At 43.9% G+C, this 14914-nt stretch overlaps 1 protein-coding gene across 5 annotated transcripts in view; it reads left to right on the top strand.

The window, feature by feature from the left end:
* The first annotated feature begins 2809 nt into the window (after positions 1-2809).
* The window catches only part of ppfibp1b (PPFIA binding protein 1b), a 290693-nt gene continuing 278588 nt past the window's right edge, over positions 2810-14914 (top strand). For all 5 annotated transcript variants that reach the window (XM_059978579.1, XM_059978581.1, XM_059978578.1 and 2 more), the window contains exon 1: positions 2810-2952. The gene's annotated coding sequence lies outside the window, so the exon portion shown is untranslated. The remainder of the gene's footprint in view (positions 2953-14914) is intronic.

The raw sequence follows: 14914 nt of genomic DNA on the forward strand, positions 1-14914 counted from the left end.
TCCAATCTCCCATTCACTTTTGCAACTTTATACATCCTTTCCTTGTCTTTTATGCAGTCCTTAACTTCCCTTGTCAGTCACGATTGCCTACCCCTGCGATTTGGGAACAACTTCTTCTGTGGGACATATACATTAGCAAATTCGCAGATGACACAAAGCTGCAGTGAAGAAAGCTAATGGCATGTTGACCTTCATAAAAAGGGGAGTTGGGTATAGGAGCAAAGAGCTCCTTCTGCAGTTGTACAGGGCGCTGGTGAGACCACACCTGGAATATTGTGTGCAAATTTGAGGAAGGACATTCTCGCTATTGAGGGAATGCAGCGTAGGTTCACGAGGTTAATTCCTGGGATGGTGGGACTGTCATATGTTGAAAGATTGGAGCGACTGGCCTCGTATACACTGGAATTTAGAAGGATGAGCGGGGATCTGATTGAAGCAGTTATGGTTGAAATGACAATAAAAAGTGACTTGACTTGACTTGACTTGAAGTGGTACAGCACAGTTAGAAATATGCTAAGACCAAAAGTCAAAGGCTAGGAACAATAATCTAGAAAATGTGAATTAAACTTTCCTTGGATTATGATAAAAATTTGAAATAAAAAAAAAATATCAATGAAAAGTTGATCTCAGGAAAAATGAGCATCTAAGAAATATAAACAATCAGGTGCTGGAAATCCAAGCAACACACAAAATGCTGGTGGAACTCAACAGGTCAGGCAGCATCAGGCCAGGTCCTGACGAAGGATTTTGGCCTGAAATGTCAACATTACTCTTTCACAGATATTGTCTGACTTGCTGAGTTTACCCAAGGAATACAGGAACCTTTAGTAGAGACAAGTGCAGGCCATTCAATTGTGGACAAACTCAGCTCTGCTGTCCTGTACAATCACACAAAGATTATCTGTATTTGTCACATGTATATTAAAATGACACAGTGACATGGTGGTTAGCACAACATCTTAGAGTACCAGTGACTGGGTTCAATTCCTGCTACTGCCTGAAGGGAGTTTGTACCTTCTCCCTGTGATCGCGTGGATTTCCTCCGCATGCTCCAGTATCCTCCCACAGTCCAAAAACATACTGGTTGGTAGATTAATTGGTCATTATAAATTGTCCCATGATTAGGCTGGGGTTAAATTGGGAGTTGCTGGCCAGCATGGCTCAAAGGGCCAGAAGGGTCTATTCTCAATCAATCAATAAGCCCACATGTGTTGACACAGCATGCCCACCAATTACTAATTTTAACCTGTGTGTCTTTGGAATGTGGGAGGAAACCAGAGCACCTGGAGGAAATCCATGCAGTAGGGGAAATGTAAAATCTCCTTACAACAGCAGCGGGCAATGAATCTGGGTCTAGCACTGTAATAGCTTTACTGTGCTACGGAGTCTTCATAGACCAACAATCAGTCTGGATCACACATCATTGCTGAACATGCACATTAGCACCAGTCCTGATGAACTGTCTCAGCCCAAAATATTAACTCTTTCTTTATTTCCATTGATGCTTCCTGACCTGCTGGGTTCCTCCAGCATTTTGTGTGGATTGAGCTAGATTTCTTTCCAGCATCTGCAGAATCTCCTGTTTATGATTTGGCTCCACCTTCCCATATCTTGTGATCTCCACAATGCCAAAAACCAATTGATGTTAAATTTGAATAACTTCAATGACTCAACATTCACAGAACTCCAGGATAATGAACTCCAAGCATTCACAACATTGAGAAGAACATCTTTCTCATCCCTGTCCTAAATGGCTGACCCAGTGTCCTGGGGCCACTATATCTCCTAGTTCTAGACTCTATTTCAGCCCACCTCTCATTCTTACCCAGTTCTACCTCACTGCACAATGTAATGATCTGATCTGTAGGAACAGTATGCAAGACAAACTTTTCACTGTATCTTGGTACATGTGATAATAATCTGAATCAGAATCAGGTTTAATATCACCAGGATATGCTGTGAAATTTAGCTGTTTTTGCGGCAGCAGTACAATGCAATATATATTAATAGAAAATTCTGTAAATTACGGTAAATATGTATATGATAGTTAAATTAAATAAGTAGTGCCAAAATAGAAGTAAAAATTATAAATAAATATACAGTAGTGTTCATGGGTTCAATGTCCATTCAGAAATCGGATGGCAGAGGTGAAGAAACTGTTCCTGAATCGTTGAGTGCCTGTCTTCAGGCTCCTGTACCTCCTCCCCGGTGGTAGCAATGAGAAGAGGGAATGTCCTGGGTGATGGAGGTCCTTAATGATGGATGTAATAAACCGATCCTAATTCCAATACCACAGTAACTGTTGTAGGCATCAGATTAACCCATGAACCACCTCGTCGTGGCCCTTGCACCTTATTGTCTACCTGTACTGCACTTTCTCTGTAACTGTACCATATTATTCTATGTTCTGTTATTCTTACTTCATATGCTACCCCAGCGCACTATTGTGAATCTGTATGGATGGCATGCAAAAGAAAGTTTTTCATTGCTCCCGTGACAATAATAAATAATTATGCGGGTAAATATGGTAGTGTGGGAAGGGCAGCACTTACCTAAAGGGCTAAAGGTTGCTATGTTTCCTAAAGACGCTCACTCCCCTTCGCGCCTCAGTGTACGTCCCACCACCCACTCCAAACTGACAGGGGCCTTGACCAATCCGTTAGCTGCGAGTATTCGCAGTGGGAGTCCGCCTCCATAGGTCCTGTTCCTTCCGTGCTGTACGGACGGCTGTGGCATCCAATAAGAGGCGGGGATTCCTGCTTAGGCGGACCAATGGTCACTGAGAGCAGTATGTCACGTGAGGTGGGGGTGGACGCGGAGTGCCGAGGCGGCGGCGGCGGCGGCGAGGAGTGAGGGGCGGTTGCTGTGCGCCTGTTTGTCGAGTGTCAGGCTGCCGCCGCCTCTACTGGCATCTGAGAGCGGGTGCTGCGGTGGCCCAGGGCAACGAAGCAGGTGGGTCTTGGTTAACGGTAACGTTCCCGGGTGGAGTGTGAGTGTTTCTGACCCTTGCCACGGGTCACTGGAAATGCGCGTCCACTGCCAGCGGGGTTCGCTGGTGGCGCGTTCATGTCCTTGGGGTTTGCGCGCTTATGGGGTCAGCGAGGAAATGTGTGATTGACCCGGGAATCTGCGAGTCCGGAGGGAACGGGCGCTTTTACACAGTCAAAGTGGAAGACGCTTCCATTAGTGAGTTACCGAGTGCGCGCTCTCTTCGCCAGGGGATGCGATCAGGTCATTGAGGGACAGTGAAGTGGAATGTCTGCGCGTAACCCGGGGTCTGGTCACTGGCTAATTATGGGCCGGTCACCCAGCGGGAAGAACTAACTGTCTGTAGGGCCTTGTTAATGTGTGGGGAGCTCTGGGCAGAAGTCTACCCTCAGAATTTGTTGTTTTGTGGCAGCAGTATTTTGCATTACATCTTACAAAAGAAAACTAAATTGCTTTAACAAGTGTGTGTATGTATATATATATATATATATATATATACGCACACACACTTAATTAAGTAGTGCAAAAAGAGAAAAATAGTGAGTTGGTATTCATGGATTCATTGTCCATTCAGAAATCTGATGGTGGAAGGGAAGAAGCTGTTTCTAAAACATTGAGTGTGTGGCTTCAGGCTCCTGTACCTCCTCACTGATGGTAGCAATGAGAAAAGGGCATGTCCTGGGTGATGGGGGTCCTGAATGATGGATGCTGCTTTTTTTTGAATCATTGCCTTTTGAAGATGTCCTGGATGCTGGAGAGGCTAGTGCCCATGATGAAGCTGACTGAGTTTACAACTTTCTACAGCTTTTTTCCATTCTTATGCAGTTGCGCCTCCATGCCAGATGGTGATGCTACCAGTTTGTACCCAGATCTTCTGGACTCTCCCTCCTTACTGTATTCATATGCCAGGCTTTGCCAATGTCTGGCTGCCTATGGGTTGACATGAAACATAAGAATCTGTTCGCTCCATGCATGCCAATCGTTGTGGGTTTCCTAAGTAATTCAATTTGTGTTTAAAATTCCGATTGTGGACATGACAACCATTAAAATGGCTGAGACCTGTACTGTGGAATTTTGGAAGTGATAAATTGCTGTAAATGTTCAGTAAGTTGGTCAGTATGTGTAAATAGTTTAATGATTCCTGTGTACTTCTCAACTGTCACTTGTGCCATTATTTCAGAGCTGAGTGAAGTTTCAAGCTCGCTGTTGTAACTCACATGAATAGGCAATGAGTTAGGTAATGACTAAGTGTGAAAGTACTGAGCAGGTTTTCTGTAAATAGAAGACACATCATCCCATGTGTCTCAAATGTTTTCTCTCATTATTTTATTTGCTATTTTATTTTTATCATGATACAGGGTCTCCGCCCAAAACATAGACGGTTTACTCATTTCCATAGATGCTGCCTGACCGGCTGTGTTCCTCCAACATTTGTGGGACCATGATAACATAGCAGTTAATGTGTCACTATTTCAGCTTAAGGCATTCCGGAGTTCAGAGTTCAAATTCTGGCTCCATCTGTAAGGAATTTGTACATTCTCCCCATGTGGGCATTGATTTCCTACCAGGGTCCAGAAATGTACCAGTTAGGTTAATTGGTCATTGTAAATTGTCTGGTGATTAGGCTGGGGTTAAATGGGTGGGTTGCTGGCCGGTGTGGCTCGTTAGGCCTGAAGGACCTGTTCTGTGCTGTATCTCTAAATCAATTTTTTTTGTATTTAAATGTTTTTACTTTTTAATTTTTGTAATCAGATATAGCAGTTGAGACCCTTTAAAGGGGTTTTGACTTTACTGATACTTGAGCTAACTGAGGTCAGATATCCAATCATAGAACAGCATTGAAATGAATTATTATACTGAGTATGTGGTATAATCCTACAATCAGGAACCTTTCTTCAAATAGGAACCACAGTTAAATCAAATCCTGTACTTAAAAGTGTACTGGGTTAACATTTTGATGGGATTTAAATAGTCTAGAGTGTTCCAGTGTATGATTTGTGGCTAGTTAGAAATACAAGCTAGGTATAAGAGCTGTTGCCAAATTGGAAATTGGTGGAGACAAGTATTTTGGGATATATATTTTTGTAGAGCCAGTTGCTGCAAGTGAAACTGGAATAAATTAAGTCTTGTTTATTACCAAACTATAACAGGCAGTTGACACTGAGATGCTTCAGTTGACTTCATGTCTCATTTTTACTGTGCTGTCTGTCCCTTACATGGCATCTTAATGAGAGCACACACTTTACACCAATTATTTCTCCCTGTTGGTCTACTGTTTCCTACTTGCTTTGGAAAAATGAATGCTACTTACAGAGCAAAACACACAAAATTCTGGAGGAACTCAGCAAGTCAGGCAGCATCTGTGAAGGGGAATAAACAGTCAATGTTTCAGGCTAAAACCCTTCATGAGGACTAGACTTGGCCCGAGATGTCGGCTGTTTATTCCTCTCCAAAAGGTGCTGGCTGACCTGTTGAGTTCCTCCAGCATTTTTGTGTGTTACTCTGGATTTCTGGCATCTGCAGAATCTCTTGTGTTGAGTTCTATTTACATTATTGAACCATGTTATTTTTGTTATGGTCATGCACAACACAGAAATGTGTGTAGTAATTCTGTCCTGCTATATGTGAAGTAAGTTGCACTGGCAAAGTTTTGGGTTGACATTGAAAAGTTGGTTGGTTTGTTTTACCTTTCCAAGCCAGGTAGGCTACAAGCTCCATCCTCATGGATGTCTGATAATATCCTCAAGAAGTGGCCAAGTAATCTACTGTTTCAGGCAATGGAGAGTTAACTTGATTTTGCCATAGTTGTGCTCATTCAGTGGAATATTTGAAAAGTGGCAGTAGCACTGTTGTCCTTTCATAGGAGAAGTATAGTTGCATGGAAAGTTTTTTAAAATGCCAACACGGACAGTCAAACAGACTGGAACTACTAGAAGTGATCAGTATGTCAGACAGTATCTGTGGGAGGGGTTTCAACTTTTTCCAGTAACTCAGCAGGATAGGTAGTGTTGCTAACCTTTTCTTGGGACAGGCCCTTTCCAAAGAGCTTTGAAGATGACAGAGCATGTACTAATATTGTTAAGAAGGCATATAGGATTCTGGCCTTCATTCATTGGACTGTTAAATACAAGAGCAGGAAGATTTTGCTCTGACTTCATAAAGATTGATTATTCTGCAGCTGGGGTGCTTCATGCAGTTGTGTAGGGAAAATGTCACTGCTGGAGAATGTGTATAGATTCCCCAAGATGTTAGAAGGGATGTAGTGTTTCATGAGAGGCTAAATCATTCTTGGAGCAGAGGAGATTAAGCAGGGACATGACTTGAGTACATAAAGCCACAAGAGGTATCAGTGGGGTAGATTGCAGGAAACTATTGGAGAAAGATATAACTAGAGAGCACCGATTCAGGGAAAAGGATAAGAGATTTAGAGGAGGTCTGAAGGGGAAGTTTTTCACCCAGAGAGGTGAGTACCTGGAATATACTGCCTGAGAATGATGGATGAGCAGTCACTGGCAGCATCTAAGAAGTACCTTGACAAGCACTCGACTTGATCAGGCATAGAATGTAGAAAGGTGGGATCAGTGCAGCTGGTGGTGTGGGTTTTGTGGGCTAAGTAACTATTTTACATGCTCTTTGACAAGAAGATGTTGGCTTCATTGAGAAATATTTATAAGACTCTGTTGCACTTTTCATAAAATTACTTGTATCAAGTAATGAAATACTACAAAGTTTTTGTCTATAATGCGATCCAGTTTGGGGAAAAGTTTTTTACTACAACATGCAGCGACACGTACAATTTCTGAATACAGCAATAAAAGCACATAGTGTGTGATTGAACTGTGTTTGGGTTTTATGATGAACGGAGTGGTTTGTCTGATGTGGCCTACTGTATGCCCCATTAAGATGTTGGCTGTAAGCTTACAGTACAAGTTGGAGAGATGAAGTGACGCGGCTTGGTGGAATTTTTTCACCTTTTCCCTCAGTGACATCAGTTGACACACTTTCAAAACTTAGCCCTAATGCATGATTATTGAAAATATTTTGAAATATTTAAACATTGAATGTTATTATTTTCAAAGCAATGCTGTGCTTTACAGTTTTACATAAATCTTGTGTTTCATTTCATTTCTGACTTCTTTATTGAAAAGGTTAAATGTTTAATTTGTTAATTTACTTTTCCATAACGAGCCCCTCTCACAGAATAGACGGTATAGTCTTTAAGTATTCAGACATATCAGTTGGCAAGCTTGAGGAAGTGTGAGAATTAAACTTGCACTGATTAGATATCTCACTAACATTTTGTATTTTTGACAATGTATCTTTGATTATGAATAAACGACCCTTCTCAAGTGAGAGGTCAGCAGCACTTAAATCCACTTTTCCCTGTTGGCTCTAAGATGTCAGTGCATTTACTATAGGCTGCAAAAGACCTGTTGATGTTTATGTAACACACTAATCCAATGGATTAGGGTTTCACTGCTAATCTAATGGCCTCTCTGTAGTGTTCACTGCTAATGTAATGGTTTCTCTGTAGCAGCAATGTTTAGGTTATGACTAGAGATAACGGGGGGGGGGTGGTTTGGACTGTGCGCCATTCAATGAAAAGGATGTTGCTGATTCTTGTGGGTCTGAGAGGGCTGGGGGGGGGGGGGCGTGATGTCCTGTATCAGGATCAGGGCACTGGTTTGAGACCCATTGCGTTTGTCAGCTGGAGTCTGTCGCCCTCCAAGTAAAAACTATTCTACACACAAGTTGGAATTTCTGGCATTGAAATGGTAGTGATGGATAAGCTGCGGTCGGGGCGCTTTCACTGTGTGCTGCGTCAGTGAGGCTGAGTCCAGAGGCACCTTGGAAGTCTATAGTGGGGGTATTCCCTTCTGCTGCCTGCGTGGGATGACGAGTCTGTCGGGACCCTGAGGACTTGTGGAAACTGTGGTGGTTTCTTTCGAACTTATAGTCTTTTAATATTTTTACTGTGCTCATGGTCTGTTTTTTTTAATCAATTATGCTATTGTTTGCACTGTTGTAACTATATGGTTTTGTGCAGGTCTTGTGGCTTTAGTTCTTGGTTTGTTGGGTGCTAGAGTTGGTCTCCTGACTTGGTGTGTCTGGGTAGTCTTGTTTTGTCTGGTGGATTTGGAGCTCCTTTCCGGGGTATGCACTAAGATGGTAGTGCGATATTAATACGCAGCAGCCTGTCCGGACTCTGGATTGGGGATTGCCAAACATTATGTGGATTTTCTGGTGCAGTCTGTTTTGTCGTGCTTTTGTGATATCATTCTGGAGGAACATTGTCTCTTTTTTTAACTGCATTGCATTTGTGGTTTCTAAATGACAATAAACTGAAATGGAACTGAACTGAACTATGGGGCCAAGTTTGAGGTGAGGGCGGACAACAACTCCCTAACTTTTATCCTGACCTTGGCAAAACTGGATGCCACAGGACATCGGTGGTTGGTGGAGCTGTCTGTCTATGATTTCAGCCTGAAGTAACAGCCAGGAAGCAGGAACATTGATGCTATGCATTGTCCGGACGGGCATATGAGGGACTGGATAGGGATGAGGAGTGGGAGAGTGTTCCTGCCCCAGGGTAAAGACCATGTGTCAGTTTGCCATCCCCGTGAAGGCAGAGGGAAAGGAGGGGCATGATCGAGTAGTGGATCAATTGGGAGCTTCTGATGACGCCATTCCCCAAGCTTATGGCTCTAAGGGCAGATCAGCTGCCGGAATTGAGTTCTGGGAAGTGGCAGCTGCTAAGTGAGATGATCCAAGCATTGGTAGTATTTGGTCAGTGGTTGAAAAGGGAGACATGGCTCAGGCAGAGAAGACAAAACATGCATCGGTATCTCCATTACTGAGAGAATGGCCTCTGTTGGAGATGCAGAACCAGATCTTATACCGGGTCACATCACCCCTGGACTAACCTCGGTGTTGCCAGCTGGTTCTGCTGGAGGAGTATCGGAGAATTGTGTTAAAGTCACTTCATGATGATTTGGGACATTTGGGGGTGAAAAAGACCTATGGATTGCTCAGACTGGTTTTACTGGCCCTGGATGAAGTCGGAGGTTGAAGAATACTGCAAGTCATGCATTCGATGCATACAGCGGAAGACTCTGCCAATGCAAGCAGCTCCCTTGTCCCACTTGCAGAGTGCGGGGCCCTTTGACCTGGTGTGTATGGATTTCCTGTCGGTAGAACTTGGCAAATGTCTTAGTCATCCCAGACCACTACACCGGATATGTGCAGGCTTTTCCTACCAAGGATCAGAGGGCATCTATGGTGGTCAAAGTGTTACGGGAGAAACATTTCATTTATCATGGCCTTCCCAGCCAGATACATAATGATCAAGAATGGGATTTTGAGAGTACTGACATGCTTGGAGTTGAAGTTGAGGACCACACCCTATCATCTGCAGGGTGATCCCCAGCCCGACCTTGCTAGACATTCTCGGAACCTAGGAGATCAGCAAGAAGTGCAGGTGGAGTCAACACATTGAACATCTGATCCACAGTTACAACTGTACCCAAAATGAAGCTACCGGGTACTCGCCATACTATCTGATATTCGGGCACGAGGCGAAGTTGCCCATTGACCTTTGTTTTGGGACTGATGAGGGTGACTTACCACCAAGACTTAACTGAAATATATGTCTGATATGAGAAGAGAGCTGAAAAGGGGCTTATGAATTAGCTGGGGTCGTGGCTGCCAATCAGAATCAAAGAAATAAGAGGCGGTATAATCAAAAGGCGAGGTTTTCCCAACTCCTGCCAGGAGACTGAGTCCTTAAAAGGAATTTGGGGCTACCTGGAAAGCACAAGTTGGCTGACCGCTAGGCGGTTACACCATATGTGGTGGAGAGTCAGATGCCAAACCTGTCAGTTCTCCGGGTGCAACCAGAGGATAGGAATGGACCTGTCAAGATTCTCCATTGGAATCACCTGCTTCCCTGAGACAAGAGATGCTGGTAGACCCAGAGCCTGCACCTAGTAAGAGGACTCTGAGAAAACACAGGGCAACTGCAGGAGAGGTTAAGCCGGCCCCTACCCCGAGAGGGATACTGATTCAGACAATGAGGACCTGAATGTGTGGTACATACTACCTTTTGCTAACTCCCCATTGATTGAGGAAGAGACTTCCAGCCTTTCTCCCACTGAGTCAGGTGAAGTGGGGGGGGGGGGGGAGCGTCTGTGGATAGCCTGGGTTGCAGCGGGACCCTGAAAGGAATGAGGTGGGGCTTGGCCACAGAGGGGTCTGAGTGGCAGGAGGACACCAGTGATTGGTCGGGGGAGGCCTTGCCTGGTAGACTCGAAGTATCCCTAGTAGTGTTTGAACCTGAAGAGTGAGGTGAGGGGGAACGGAGGTCTCAGAATTAGGAGACCAGCGGATAGACTGGCCTATGTAGCACCAGGGGAGCAGAGTGTGATCCCTACCATTTTAGGAGCTAAGTCACTGCCTTTTACACCTGGGTTGGACTTTGTGCTTTGTAGAAAGGGTTGGTGAATTATCTCAATGCCATGAGGACATGACTAAATTTGATGGGTGTGGGGGGGGGAGAGAGAGAGTGTAATGCACTGTAGGGTTTCACTGCTAATGTAATGGCCTCTGTAATGTTCACTGTTAATGTAATGGTTTCTCTGTAGCAGCAATGTTTGGGTTATTACTAGAGATAACGGGGGTTTGGAATGTGTGCCATCCAATGAGAGAAATGTTGTTCGTTCTTGTGGTTCTGAGAGCAAGGATTTCACGGTCTTTTGTTGGCGAGAGATGAAGAGAGAATACGCAAGTGAAGGGAGTTGGTAGACCAGCGGATGGAGTGGATTTGGAGCGAGGGTCCGAGGGTCAGTGACGCTCGGAGGAGGCGGTCGATGGGGAACAAATGGATGGGACTGTGAGCTCCAACATGTGCATTAGACTGTTTCATTAAAATTGGCCCTTTTTATTTTCTTTACAAACCCTATAGTCAGATTTAGATTTATAAAGTTCAGTCGTTTAATTGCATGTGGTGTACCGTCTGATATTTTGCGGTTCGGATTTGTAACCGGGCAACACATCATGCAGCAGCCACCCAAACGAGACTTCTCAGTTTCGTTGGGGCAGAGGCTGTCTTTCCCCTAGACCGGGGGTCGGCAACCTGAGGCTCCCGAGCCATTTGTGGCTCTTTCACCTCTGTGCTGCGGCTCCCTGTGGCTTTGGGAAATAATTGGTCAGTATTTAATTAAAATGTATTTTATGTTAGTTTGTTAGCTTTTGAAATGTAATTATGGTGATCTTGTACAACCTAAGTGTAGCGACACATTTCCTGCCACATCCGAAACGGCTCACAATTAGCCAGCATTCCGGCTAAGGGAGATAGCCTACGGGGGTTTGTGAGTACGCGTCTTTTGCAGCATCTGCGTCCATGGGGGCTGGGTTGAGGGAGGCTTAAAAGCAAGGCTGTTTAGTTCGAATAAAGCTATCTTTGACTGCAGTTTACTGACACCGCTACAACGTGTTTTTATCGCTGGCTGTCCAGACGGAAGGTGCTGAAACACTTTGTCGCGTGTCTGGAAGAAGTGAAAACTTTCCTGGGCAGCAAAGGGCTCACCTTTCCTGAGCTGGAACAGCCAGAGTGGCTGGAAAAGCTACACTTCATGGTAGACATGACAGCGCACCTGAACACGCTGAACACAGCTCTTCAGGGGAAAGGACGTACAGCCCTGCACATGTTGGAGGATGTTTTGGCATTCGAGCGCAAGTTGACAGTGCTTGCCAGAGATTTACAGAAAGGCACTTTGTCTCACTTCCCCAATTTGAGAGAGTTCAAACAAGGTCACGACATGATAATTTCGGAGTATTTACATTCTGCAATCATCGCAATGCAAACATCGTTTGGGAAACGCTTCTGTGAGTTCAGAGAGGAAAAAAACACATTATCCTTCCCGGTCACTCCCTTAAGCATCGATCCTTCCCTACTGAATACGACTGCATTGGCAGGTGTGAGTCAACCTGATCTTGAGATGGAACTGGCCGACATAGCCGACAAAGACATATGGGTGTCCAAGTTTAGACGCTTGACAGCAGACCTTGAAGATGTTGCCCGTCAGAAGGCCGTTCTTGCTCAGAAACACAAATGGAGTGATATTGAAAACCTCACAGATGACAGCTTGCGATCCTGTGTAAAGATGAAGGTGACATCATACAGCCCTGATGTGCAGACGCTGTGCGCTGAGGTCCAGGAGCAGAAATCCCATTAACCAAGTATGATAAATATTTTAATTGCCTATTATTTTACTTATATTCATATTTTTTCATTGTTCAGTGAAATAGTCCTTTCATTTTTCAGGATGACAGCTGGCTGACGTTATTTTTGGTTTGCTGCTGGCGGAAAATTTAAGTTCGGCGTTTTTCATAAATACAAGAAGGACTCAAATAGACATTGAATATTTTACTTAAAAGTAACTTTCAACCCAACGTCTTTTTTTCGGAGTTCAAAATGTTTTTGTTGCATGCAGAAATGTAATTTCGTTTTCTCTGCAGGAGTTCATCAATTTCATAAATGCAACACATTATAGTTTGTTTATACATAGCATAAAGGCAAAAAAAACGTTGTATGCAGTGTTATTTCATTTTAAATGTCAAACGGGTTTTGCGGCTCCCAGTGTTTTCTTTTCTGTGGGAAACGGGTCCAAGTGGCTCTTTCAGTGGTAAAGGTTGCTGACCCCTGCCCTAGACAAACACATGCCGGCCGATCTTGAGGGTTGCATTTACAAGCATGTTGCATATTATGTAACACAAAATGCTGGAGAAATTCAGCATATCAGGCAGCATCTAGGGAGAAGAGTGATGAGTCCTGATGAAGGGTCTCAGCTAGAAATGTGGAAGGTTTATTCCCCTCCATGGATGCAACCTGAGTTGTGGCGTTCCTCTAGCGTTTCGTGCACACTTTCCAGCAAACGCAGTATCTTTTGGGTTTGCATGTTTTTAAAGATTTGCCTTAGAAATCATTCCTTCAGGTATTGGTGAATCTTGAATCCAGAATTTTTTTCAAACTGTTTTGTGCAAGTGTGTATTGAGTAAATGGTTCTCTGCTGGAATTTTTTGATTCTTCTTAGATACAGCAGAGATGACCCTAATGCAAGAGCATTAGAAGGTACCAAAATATAACACCCTTCAAAAAGGTGGGGGCTATGTCAAGAAATGGCAGACCAATCTGCTTAAGCAGTTATGGGGAAGCTTTTGGGAACAATGGGCTGCTGTGTGGCATTACTGTGGAAAGCAATTAACTGACTATAGTGTGCAGGTTAGTACATTTGTCATCCACTTCTCTGCATTCGAGTGGGGAAGCTGGAAGAATACACAACATGTGGTGTTGTACATGTGACCTGCTGAAGTCACATTGAGTTGAGGGCCAGATGTAGTTCGTGTGTGCTTTCTTGGCTGCTGCAGTGACATGGGATGGCATATATTAAAGGGTTCAGGTAAATTGCTTTTTATTAATCAGTACTTAGTGTTTTTAAATTTTTATACTTTGAATTATTCAGGGCCTCCAGGGCGCCTAGGTGCGACTCGAGTAGCAGCAGTACTCTCAATGGATACAATTACATATTCCCATTTCAGCCTGTTATAGTTAAAAAGCACAACTGTTTCCAAGGTCAATACAGTCAACAAAGATGTCTTAATACATTTAAACTAATGCTGCTTAAGACTGACAGAATTAACACAGTCTGTGGTCAGAAGGGTCCACGGAGAAAATCTCGGAGAAAGTGTGGGTGAAGATCAGGATTACAAGTGTGTTTAAGGAAATGGGGTTTTAAACTCCCTATACTGACTATCTTGCTGGTGAACGTGCAGTCTTTGGTGAATAAAATCGATGATCTCAGAGCCAGGGTGCTGAATCAGAGAGACATTAGGATGGCATGTGTCCTTTGTTTCACAGAATCCTGGTTAACCCCTTCTGTTTTGGATGCAGCGATTTGGATCGACGGGTTTTCTATATACACCATCAGGATAGATAAATGATAAATCTATAGATAAATCTATAGAGTCATTCAAGAGCAGAGGTGGAGGAGTTTGCCTCATGATCAACTCTTCTTGGTGCACGAATATATCAGTGCTGTCCCAATTCTGCTCACCAGACCTGGAATATCTCACAGTAAAGTGTCATCCTTTTTACTTTCCACAGGAATTCTTTGGGGTCATTCTGGTTGCAGTTTACATTCCACTTCAGGCCAATGTTAAGCAGGCTTTGGATGATCTGAGCAATGGGATCAACATGCACCCTAACACCTTCACCATTGTTTTGAGAGATTTTAACAAGGCCAGTCTGAAAAAATCACTAAGCAATTACCATCAACAGATAACTTGCAATACCAGAGGAAGTAGTGCACTGGACCACTGCTGCACCACCATCAAGAATGCCTACTGTGCTATTCCACACCCTCACTTTGGGAAGTCTGATCACCTGGCTGTACTTCTACTCCCTGAGTTTAGGCAGAGACTGAAGACTGCAGCACCAGTAGTGAGGACCAAGAAGGTTTGGACAAGGGTGTAAAAGATGAGAGGCATTTATCGTGTGGATAGTCAGAGACTTTTTCCCAGGGCTGAATTGGCTAGCATGAGAGGGCATAGTTTTAAGATGGTTGGAAGTAGGTACAGAGGAGATGTTAGGGGTAAGTTTTTTTTTTACAGAGAGTGGTGAGTGCGTGGAATGGGCTGTCGGTGGTGGTGGAGGCGGAAACAATGGGGTCGTTTAAGAGACTCCTGGATGGCTACATGGAGCTTAGAAAAATAGAGGGCTATGGGTAAAGCCTAGGTAGTTCTAAGGTAGGGACATGTTCGTCACAGCTTTGTGGGCTGAAAGGCCTGTATTGTGCTGTATGTTTCTATGTCACAGTTATTTAGAAACATTTCACAAGGCATTTTGATGCATAAGCTGTTAAATATAAAT

The sequence above is a fragment of the Hypanus sabinus genome, chromosome 8 (genome assembly GCF_030144855.1).
Source record: "Hypanus sabinus isolate sHypSab1 chromosome 8, sHypSab1.hap1, whole genome shotgun sequence".
In the NCBI taxonomy this organism is placed as follows: Eukaryota; Metazoa; Chordata; class Chondrichthyes; order Myliobatiformes; family Dasyatidae; genus Hypanus; species Hypanus sabinus.